The 11,326-nt window shown below is 34.9% G+C and overlaps 1 long non-coding RNA gene across 1 annotated transcript; it reads left to right on the plus strand.

Annotated features, from left to right (window-relative positions):
• The first annotated feature begins 689 nt into the window (after window positions 1-689).
• On the plus strand, window positions 690-10,422 carry LOC123824980. The gene is made up of 2 exons (XR_006786786.1): window positions 690-978; window positions 9,832-10,422. It is a non-coding gene; the product is annotated as an uncharacterized LOC123824980 (long non-coding RNA).
• The last annotated feature ends 904 nt before the right edge of the window (window positions 10,423-11,326 follow it).

Raw genomic sequence — 11,326 nt, forward strand, 5'->3', positions numbered from 1 at the left:
TTTTTCACAAAATACTCTCCAAATGTTAATGATTAACTCTTATGAAAGTTCTAATGTTAAATGAAATGTAGATGCAGATTTTGTAAGAAAATATCAAAGGGGGATATAAATAAGAAAATAGAATAGTTTCCTTAATTATATTGCATTGGAGATTTCATTTCATTAAAAATAAATTAAACCTAATTTTCTTTTAAGATTTGGTAAAACAAAGCAGTCACACTAATTCTGGAACTGCTGGGAATATCTTTGGAAACAGGATTAAGGAGCTGGTGTAAATTAAAATTGATACTCTGAAAAAATACTAAAAAACTAGTATGATCAAGGCAAGAATGGAAGAATGATAAAGAAGTCCCTCTCTCTCTTTCTCCCACTTGTTGCTCAGGAGCTAGCCTACATCCCTCTACAAAATCAGCTGTCCTTTACTGGCTCTTCCAGACATCAAGCAACAGAATCTAGGGGGAAGTTAACGTTATGTTTATAAACTGATCAAAAGTAAAAAAATATCAATCCAGTTTTCTCCAATATTAGAGAAATTATGGAATGACTTTCCTTGTGGTGAATGTTTGCTTTTCCTGCCTACCTGGTTTAAATTTTACCTTTGACAAGAAGTTGCATAATATAAGGGAATCTCCCTTGGCACTTTGAGTCCCATATTCCTTGCAGAAATGACACTGCCTCTAACTCCAGCTCCCAGCTTGGGACATTGAGTAATTTAATGGTACATTCTTGTTGCCCTGATACATGGATTGGTACAAGATCCAGTCTGGGCTCTCTATTTCACTGAAACTTTGGATAAAGCAAAATTTCTTCTCTGCATGTATTGCTGGAACAATAAAATGTAGATTGAGCTGCTAAAGCCAACTCCAACCTCATGAAGTGGAAATCACTGGTTGCAAGTAAAGACTATACAAAGGAACACAGTCCAGATATGAACTTCTCAATTAAAAAAGAAACTTCCTTTTGTCTAAGCTACTTCAGGTAAGATGGTTCTATCACTTTGCAGATAAAAATTCCTCACTAGCACTCTTTAGATAACTGAGACTTATAACTTTGCATTTCTATCCTTATTATATCTTGCCTTCATCTAATGGACATTGCTTTGATTGTGTTAATTATTGTTAAATGTGAACGTGTTCCAAGGGTCCTTATGATGTACTATAGCTAAACAGTACAAAAATAACATCCACAGGCACACAGCATATGGTTACTGAGAGATTGTCAAATACTTTTAAACTCATTTAACCCAGAATATATTAATAAAACATTTATTAACTTATATAACTTCAATAAATAATATCTGTGGGTGGTCAGCAAATAAATTGGTCTGCTACTAAATTCAAGTTTTACTATATTTAAACTAATCCAAAATTTAACATATTTGAAGTTTTCTGAACATAATTGTTTATTTCTGAAATATGTGACTTATTCAGTAGAATTTCAGTCTTAATAGAAGTATATTAAAGGGAAAAATGCATATGATAGATATGATGAAGTATTAATATAAATACACAGTCTCCAGAGAAAAAAAAACTCCATTGATTTTTCTTGCATTGAAACATAATACTTTTATTATAATGTAGCATAAGTTGAGCTACAATTAATTACATAAAAACTTCCAGCTAGAGTACACCATTATTTACCATAGAACTTGATATAGTATGTGAATTCTGCTAAGACAGGATTTTATCCATATTGTAACTGCTGTAGCTTTTTCAGCTTCAAAAAAACACATGCTCTGCAACACCCATTATTATCTTTTCCTTAGGATGAAGAGAAACCAACCTAGTAATGGAAAGAATTATATAATTGTATATTGGAAACAGTATATATATATATTGGAAAGAATACATAAATATATAAATAAATATAAGAGAGAGAGAGAGAGATGTATATTCTTAGTACCCTGATAGCCTGAGGCTAAAAAACCAATGCTAGACTAATTATCTATACTCCCCCAAAATAAGTATGAAGGCAAAAGATTATTCATGCTACTCATTTCAAGAAAATTAAGGAGGCAAAGCCTAGGAAGTGGATGTCCTTGATGTAGTTTCAATAGTCATTGAGTCATGTTGATCAGCTTGAAACACCAAGAGAAGTGAGATCTAAGTAAAGCATTGAGACAACCAGAAATAAAAAATGTAAGCATTATCATAGTAAGCTTTCCACACATATTATGTGTTTCTTGAAGTCTTGGGCATCCTACATGAGGAGCACCCTAGTGTTTTTGTTAAGAGCTCTGATTTGTGGTTGGTTGTGGCTCTAGGAACTCAGTATCTCTGGGGATAGATGAATGTGAATTGTTATAGGTCTTCAGGAAATTCCTATTCCATTTACTCAGAGCTTAAAGGTGACTGCATCAGCTGCATTGTCCCAACTTTGTATCAACTTTACCTTCAACTTCTTTTTTTTTCCAAATTTTTAAGAGATTTTATTTATTTATTTTTAGAGCAAGGGGAAGGGAGGGAAAAAGAGATGGAGAGAAACATCAATGTGTGGTTGCCACTTTCGTGCCCCTTACTGAGGACCTGGCCTGCAAGCCAGGCATGTGCCCTGACTGGGAATCAAACCAGTGATCCTGTGGTTTGCAGGCTGGCACTCAATCCACTGAGCCACACCAGCCAGGGCTATCTTCAACTTCTAATGAAGACAGCCCAGCCTTATACCCTGATGCTCATGAATCATCCTTTAGAAATCAACTGATATCCCCTGGCTGGCGTAGCTCAGTGGATTGAGCGCGGGCTGGGAACCAAAGTGTCCCAGGTTCGATTCCCAGCCAGGGTACATTCCTGGGTTGCAGGCCAGAACCCCCAGCAACCTCACATTGATGTTTCTCTCTCTCTCTATCTCTCTATCTCCCTCCCTTCCCTCTCTAAAAATAATAAAATAAATAAATAAAATCTAAAAAAAAAGAAAGAAATCAACTGATATCCTTTGTACATCAGCTGACAAAAGTCAAAATTTACTGCATCATGATGCTGTCTATTAGCTAAGAATTCTGCTCTGTCAGTATTAACATCATTGTCTTTGAATGTATTGGAATATATTCAACATGTATTTGAATATTTATTTGCATTTCTCCTTTATTTAGTAAAATAATAGAAGGAACTGAAAACTACATGAGAAAAACACTGTATTTGAAAAAAAGTAAAAAAAAAACACTGTGCATTAAAAAAGTGACACTTTAACCTCATTCTGAATTTTATACTATGTTAAAAAAATAAAATCAACAATTAAAATGCATGCTAATAATATAACTTTCATTTATGGTTAATGGGTAGATATATTTGGTGATTTCATAAAGATTTTGTTCTTAGCATTGAAAATTGCTGTTCCTTTTCTTGACTTTTGTCTATGTTATATTTTATTCCATATGATTTTTCTTAAAAATGTTATGTGAGAAAATGGAGATCATCTGTATATTTAACATTGACACTATTCATTCAGTTATTTACCCATTACGCAAGCATTTACTAATTTTACCGGAGTTCTAGAAGCAGAATATACTGTAGTAACATACCTGAAAAAATACCTGTATGCATACAGTTTGCACTTTAAATTTTAGAATGTAGACATTAAGCAATCAACTGAATATCTGTCAGGTAATTATCAATGTTAAAAAAAGAAAAAACAATAACCAATGTGTAGGGGTTAGGCTACTCCATGATGAGAATACCTTAAGTAGACTCTTGAAAAAGAGTGAGGGAGGGAATGGCTACTGGAGAAAGCACATTCCCTGGACAAGAGCAAAGGCTGTGGGTCTGCCTTTCACAGCATGACTAAGGAACAAGCAGGGAGGCCACCGTGGCTGGAGTAGGATAAGCAAGAGGGCTGAGATTACGATATTAGGGCAGGCCAGGAGACCTGGTCCCACAGCAACTGATAGTCCAAAGTGAGAATATTGATCCTAATTATTCTGGGTGACATGCAAAGCCACTAGAAAATGCAGAATCAAGTGACAATATTTTAAGTTGAATCTTTTTTCAAAGAGTTCTTTGTAACTGATAGGAGAATAGCCTGTGTGATGATATAAGTAGGAAGACTAGTTAATAAACTATTCAAATAATACAAGCTACAGATAATACCAGTTATGTGAGAGTGAATACAGTGGAGATATTGAGAAATGGTTAAATTCTGGATAATTTCTATATTATTTTGAAAAATTTCTGATACATTAGATAGGCTATGTGGAGAGAAGGAAAGATACCATTAAGTTTCCTCTGAACATATCAAGGAAGAGAGTTGCCATTTATTGAGATAAGGAACACAGAATAAAAGGAGAATTTTTAGGTAGGGAGCATGGTATAAAATGTCTCACTGTAAACATGTTAGTGTGATATCCTATTTAACACATAAGTGAAGATAGATACCAAGTAGACTAATAGTTACATGAATAGTTTTTCAGGGAGAGTTGGAATGGAAATATAACTGTGATCAAAATCTAAGTTATATTTAAAATCAGCAACCACATGTGATCACTCTGGTAATTAAAGAAGATAGAGAGGATATTCCAGAACTGATCTTATGATAATGTAATGTTCAAAAATGTCAATGTTGAGAAAATCACCATTGGAAACAGAGAAGAAATAAATGCTAGGTTAACATGCAAAAAAGAATGATATTTTTAAAGCAAGCACAAAGTTAATAAAGGGAGAGTCAAAAATGGCATTCTAGTTACCTAGACTTCTATGCCTAAGTAACCAGAACAGGTGAAGACAATATCTATGACTTGGGAGAAAAGAGATGAACAACTTGTAGTTACTCTGGAGGACAAAACCAAAGATAATACATGTTTTCTTCAAGGCTCACAATGTATTTCATTGTGAACCAGTTATTATCACAAATTATTGATTACTTAGTGTCAGGATAGCAACTGTTCCTTTGACAGCTTTAGGCCATGATTTATGTGACAGATAATGGACAGTAGTATATTAGCTAACACATAAAACTGGATTTTTGCATACTATAGTACTTTTGCTTCAGCTGCACTCTCTTCTCTTCTCTGAATTTGTTATACAAAGATAAATAGGATCACTGTTGATTGTTTCACTTTCAAATGGAATGCTTTTGGTAGTAGTTGGAATATAAAATAGCAATAAGAAAATAATTGTTGGTATTTTAAAATGCAAACCTTGAAGGTATACAACAATAATTTATTTCAAAGGGTAATTCCTGAAAACTTAGATATTTAAATGTAAAATATTAGTAACACAGGTTATAGGATGTGATTGATACATAAATACAAGCTAACTAAGCTGTATTAGACTTCCACTGTTCTCTAAGTGCCATGAATTGGTTGACTTATTCGTTATAGAGGTTGTACATTCTGATTATAAAATCACCAAAATTGGAAAGTATCTCTCCTATCCCCATTGTACATCATAAGATCATATTACATACAGTGGTGGGGATTTTCAATATTAACTTTACAAATGTAAATAGTCCCTTGAGTTTATCAGATTTCCAAGAATTTTATTTAAGATGAAATTTCATTGCTTACCACAGAAGAATAAAGATTGTGAATGAGAACAGTGAGTTAAATTTACTAACCCAGGTTTTTGCATAACTGACTGTGCACCCACACAACTGCAGGCTGGCTAACCCCTGAACATGGGCTCAAACTGCACAGATCCACTTACATGAAGGCCCACCTACACATGAATTTTTTTGATAAATACTCTAAATGTATTATCTCCCTTATCATTTCCTTAAAAACATTTTCTTTTCCTTATTGTAAGAATACAGTATTTAATACATATTATATACAAAAATATGTTAATCAACCATTTATGTTATCGGTAAAGCTTACAGTCAATGACAGGTCATTATAATTAAGTCCTAGGGGAGTCAAAGTTACATGCGGATTTTCACCTGTGCTGAGGGTTGGCCTCTCTAATTCCCATGTTGTTCAAAAGTCAACTGTATTATCTAAAAAAAATAGAATAAAAAAATTTAAAAATTCATCCTTTGTGCATATGTGATATTTTGTTTATCTTTTAAAATATGTAGGGCACTATTGCTAAGGAAGAAGATATTAGTGACTGCAAAGTACAAAAATCAGAAGCATAATGTCTGCCTGAGGCTGGAGTGAAAAGTAGATTTGTTAGGTGTTCTTTGATTCCAGTAGCTCAGAGGTTCTCAACCTGGGGCAGTTATATGCCCCAGAGGCCATGTGTCAATGTCTGCAGACATATATCATTATCACAGTGGAGAGTGTTACTGGCATCTAGTTGGAAGACTCCAGGGATACTGCTAAATATTCTACAATGCCAGCATAGACATCCATAAGAAGGAATTACCTGACCCAAAATGTCAGTAGAGATGATGATGAGAAGCACTGATCTAGTCTTTATCACCCTGATGCCTCCTTTTGTAAATTTCTCTTTCCTCCTCTTTTAACCAGGCTATTAGTCTTTGCAGTCTTTGCAGTCTTTTTGGTTAAGAAACACAAAGATGTTTATTAGATCTCATGAAACCTGTGCTATTTTCTTTTTGGTCCAAAGTTACTCAATCTCTAAACAAACATGCAAAAAAGTAAAAGCAATCCTAAGCCATTTCTTACTTGCTTTCTCATATACTCATATACACACTTGCTTTTTGCGTGTTTTCTTTCTCTTCAGTAGTTCATTTCTTTTCTTAAAAGATTTTATTTATTTATTCTTACAGAGGGAAGGGAGGGAGATAGAGAGAGAGAGAGAGAGAGAGAGACATCAATGTGCAGTTGCTGGGGGTTATGGCCTGCAACCCAGGCATGTACCCTGGCTGGAAATCGAATCTGCAACACTTTGGTTCGCAGCCTGCGCTCAATCCACTGAGCTCTGCCATCCAGGGCTTAGTAGTTCATTTCTAAAAGTGAAAGAATAAACTGATCACATATGAAGGAATATTAAAAAGTCCTAATTTCAAAAAGCATTCAATTGCTGAGTGTTCTTTATAGCTCTTGCTATACTAAATGGGAGTGAGAATCTATAAGATTAATGAAGGTTGCTCAAAGACCCATATTTTCATGCAAATTTTCTAATTGCCTTAAATAACATTAACTTCAAGATTCAGACAGCAAACCTGGAGAAGTAGAAATGATATCATTTCCTTAGATCAAGGGTTGGCAAACTACAACCCAGCCAAGTTCAGCCAGCATCTGATTCTGTAAAGTTTGAAGATCAGTGACAGGATCACTCATTAATATGTTGCTCGTGGCTACATTCCTGACACAGTGCAGATCTGAGTCATTGCAACAGGAACTACATGGCCAATAAAGTGTAAAACGTTTACTCCCTGGCTCTTTATAGGGATAAAATAATAAGTTTGTAACTCCTGTTCTATAATCATGATTTGAAAATATTCAACTGCACCTCCTCAGGCCACAGGAAGCCTGAGAAAACTGGTTTAAAGCCTAAGTGGGTTCTTCCCTTGTAAGGTTTCTGAGTGTGTTTACAGAAACTAAGGACACTGCACAGTTTGAAAATCAATGATTTAGGTCTGTAAGTGTCCAGTAAATACTGCTTTCATAATACTGTTGATAATAAGTATAATAATGGTAATGACAGTGATTAAACCCCATTGACAAAAGCAACAATTAGACATAGTTAAGTTCAAAAAAATACTATTAAGCACCTGTTATGTGGCAGTTTGTGTACTAGAGGAGTGTTTACATGATTCTTTCTCTAGAGGTGTCCATATTTTTTTTCTTTTTTTCTGGGATTAGTACTATTTTTATTGACCTTAGAAGCCTACATTTTAATATACAATAGTTAAATATATAGTTTTGACAGTGAATTACCAGTGAAGACATGAATTAATCCTTGTGCATCTCTTCCTGCTCCTTTTAGTGCTAACATATATTTAGAAAACATGCTATACTTTTCTTTTTTTAGGAGTTCCTTGTTAAGAGGTTTTAAAACCTGGTTTGGGGTTAGGCCCTTGGGAATTTTGAACTGCTCTTGTTTGATCCTTTCCTTGTAATTTATTTGGTATTCTTAATACTGTGATAAGAATGCTGAGTCATATAATACATGCTTTGAATGATTATCATCACTAGGGATTTCTGAGAAGAAAACAAAAAACAAATGTAAATTAGGTGCGAGAATGTATTGAAAGTGTGTGATCTTTTATGAGAAGATGGATGTTCAAGTCCAAGCTCTCAACTGCACATTCATCCCCCAGACTGTTTACCCAAACCTCTACTCTTAGTATTCTGAGCTTAGCAAATAGCAACCACATCTACCCAGTCGCTCAGGACAAAGAGTCTGGCAGCAGTTCTCTCTCTTTCTAAACCCAATCCATCATCAGTCCTATGAGAGAACCTCCTAACAATTTACTCCTCCTACACTCTGATCCAACACGCCTTTCCTAGTCCCCTGCAATAGTCTCTGATTGCTTTCTATGTTTTTACTCTTGCTATTTTCTACAAAGCAGGGTGAGGTTTTTTTTTAATTATATAATCCACTCTCTTTCTAATATCTCTCACTATCTTCATGACTCAAATAAAATCCAAGCCTTTACCCTGAATCATAAAGTTCTAAGAGACTGAAGAGACTAGACTCTGCCTACCTTTCTCACCTCGTGTCACCATCTTTATTTCCCTTTGGTGCACACAAGAGAGGCTGGCCTTCCTTTTCTCCTTGCTGGGAGATTTGGTCATTTTAGCCTGTCTAGTCTCTCTTCTGGGGCTGTGATTTATCTCAAACTTTACTGTATATATTCCTTCTAAGTAGTTTAAATGGAGATGGAGGAATTTTAGCATGATTTCTGCTGTGGAAGTAGCAATAAGTTTAGTATTTGTACTATTTTTATTGGCTTTATGTATACAGCACATTTTAACATGTCATTTTCTCAGAGCTGTCTTCCCCGTCAATCTTCCAGGCATCCATTATGGAATGTTTTTTTTTTTTAATTTTCTTCATTGAGATAGAATTTACATAGCATTATATTTTTTTAATTCAATGACTTTTGGGAAATATATACAGGTATGTAAACATCACTTTGGATAAGATATAGAGCATTCCCATCACCTTTGAAACTTATTTTGAGGACCTTTGCTATCAATGAAACTGTCCCCACTTTGAACCCATGGTAATCAATGATCTGCCTTCAAATAAATGAAATCAAATCACATGCAATCTTTTGTGTCTAATTCTTTTATATGTCATTATTTTTATAGATTCATCTATTTTGTTAAATGAATCTGAAGTTCATTTCCTTTTGTCACTTTTTATCCATTAGATATATATACTACCAATTTGTTTATCCATTTGTTAGGTGGTTGACTTTTGAGTTGTTTTCTAGTTTTGGCTAGTACAATCAGGTTGCAATAAACATGTAAATCATTGTCCTATGACAGAAGTTTTTATTCCTGTAAGAGGGGTTGTGGAGTTGTACAAGGAAGGGTATGTGTAACTTCGAAAGAGTCTTCTGAAGTGTTATACATTTGATTTCTTGTTCATCTTGTGCATATGCTTTTTTTCCTGCTGAAAAGTAAGTTCTAGCTCAAGTAACTTTGTATCTTGATCACTGCTCTCTCCTCCATATGATAGTAGCACTGGTGCATGGGAACGATGTGTGCTGATTTATGGATGAATACATAAAAATGGAATATTAAGACATAAAAATAATAAAATCTTGTCATTTACAACAATATGGATGAACCTTGAGGGAATTATACTAAGTAAAATAAGTCAGAGAATGAATGTAACAGGCAATGAATATATTATATTTATATAAAGCTATCTATATTAATCTTAGTAAATACTAAACATGCTTGTTAATCTAATCTCATTTTTTTCTAAAAACTAGAACTCAAATGTTAAAAGTTTCTTTTCTAATTACACTTTACAGTTCAGCAGCTACAGTTCCTTTGTGAGAGTAAGGAGCAGCCTGACCTCTGAAATTCCAAGGATGGAAAACCAGAGGGTAAACTCAAGGATGCTGAACATGAAAATCCATATTGGAACCAGCAAGGATACTGCTTGCACACCCACAGCTCCTCCCTGAACTCCTGTTTCTCTCTCCCACCAGCACCTGCATGTCTGTACTCTCTGGGAAGTTTTCCTTTCTCAAATTCCCACCAACTCCCTATAAGAATCTCTGGCTTGACCAGAGATGGCAAGCTTGGCTTTGGGACTAGAGTCCTCCATCTTCCAGGTTATCAGCATCTGAAATAATCTGCTTTCCTTTCTCACTAGCACTTGTCCCATGTTTTGGGCATTTACTGCAGCAGGCGGCCAGACCTGCATTTGATTACATAATGAATATCACATGTTCACTCTTATATGTGAAATTTTTAAAAAAATCAAGAAATCAAGCTCATAGATACAGAGAGCAGATTGGTGACTGCCAGAAGTGAGGGGTGGAAGTGGATAAAGAGGGTGAACTGTATGTTATTTTTATTTTTTTAGTTTAAATAAATTGAGTAGTTTTTAAAAAGTATTGATGCATAGTAATCTCTCAGTAATTTAGTTCTGAATGAATATACCATATACATGACCTTGAATAATTGTTAATCCTTGTAAGTCTGTTTCCTCATATATAGATATGTAAGTACCTCTATATAGAATAAACATATATGAGGTCTGTCCAGAATATATGCAGTCATGTAATATGAAAAATAGAGACATTTATCAAAGAAGATAAAAGATACAAGAAACATTCTATGTAGGACAATAACACCTCAGTAGCCTTCAAAGTAGGCACTTTGGGGCCTCACACAATTCTCTCAATTGCCATCAGCTGCCCTGTCACATTTTCCTGAATCTCAAGATGGTCTGAAATCTCTTCCCTTTCAAAGGTGATTTTAGTTTTGAGAAAAGTGAGAAGTCACAGGGTCCCAAATCTGGGCTGTACAGGGGCTGAGTTACCTGGGTGATTTGATGTTTTGCTAAAAAACTCTGCATGAGCTGTGATGCATGAGTTGGCATGTTGTTGTTGTGAAGCTGCCAATCACCATTTGCCCATAGCGGAGGCCTTCTGAATCATATGAATAGTTTCCTCAGAGAAATGTTCAAGCTTAACACAAAATTTGATGCAGGTTTGTTACTCTAATTGCTCATTCATTTTGAACATGATGGCCACACAGTACACATGCTCTCAGAGGCACCTACCATCCCCAGTGACTAGTACAGTGAAGTCATCATTGTTCACACATGCACATTCCAGTCTACTCTCCTTGGCTGCCAGGTTACATCGGTGTCACACAAACTGTTCTCATATTAACAATGGCTTGACTTTTTCCAGACAGACCTCATGTAAACAATAAAAGAGTAGTATTTAATCTCCCTATGATTTATAACTGTTATATCTTTTTATAAAAAAATTAACACAGCCTAAAAAACAG

The sequence above is a fragment of the Phyllostomus hastatus genome, unplaced genomic scaffold (assembly GCF_019186645.2).
Source record: "Phyllostomus hastatus isolate PE091 unplaced genomic scaffold, TTU_PhHast_1.1 phas_contig_58, whole genome shotgun sequence".
In the NCBI taxonomy this organism is placed as follows: domain Eukaryota; kingdom Metazoa; phylum Chordata; class Mammalia; order Chiroptera; family Phyllostomidae; genus Phyllostomus; species Phyllostomus hastatus.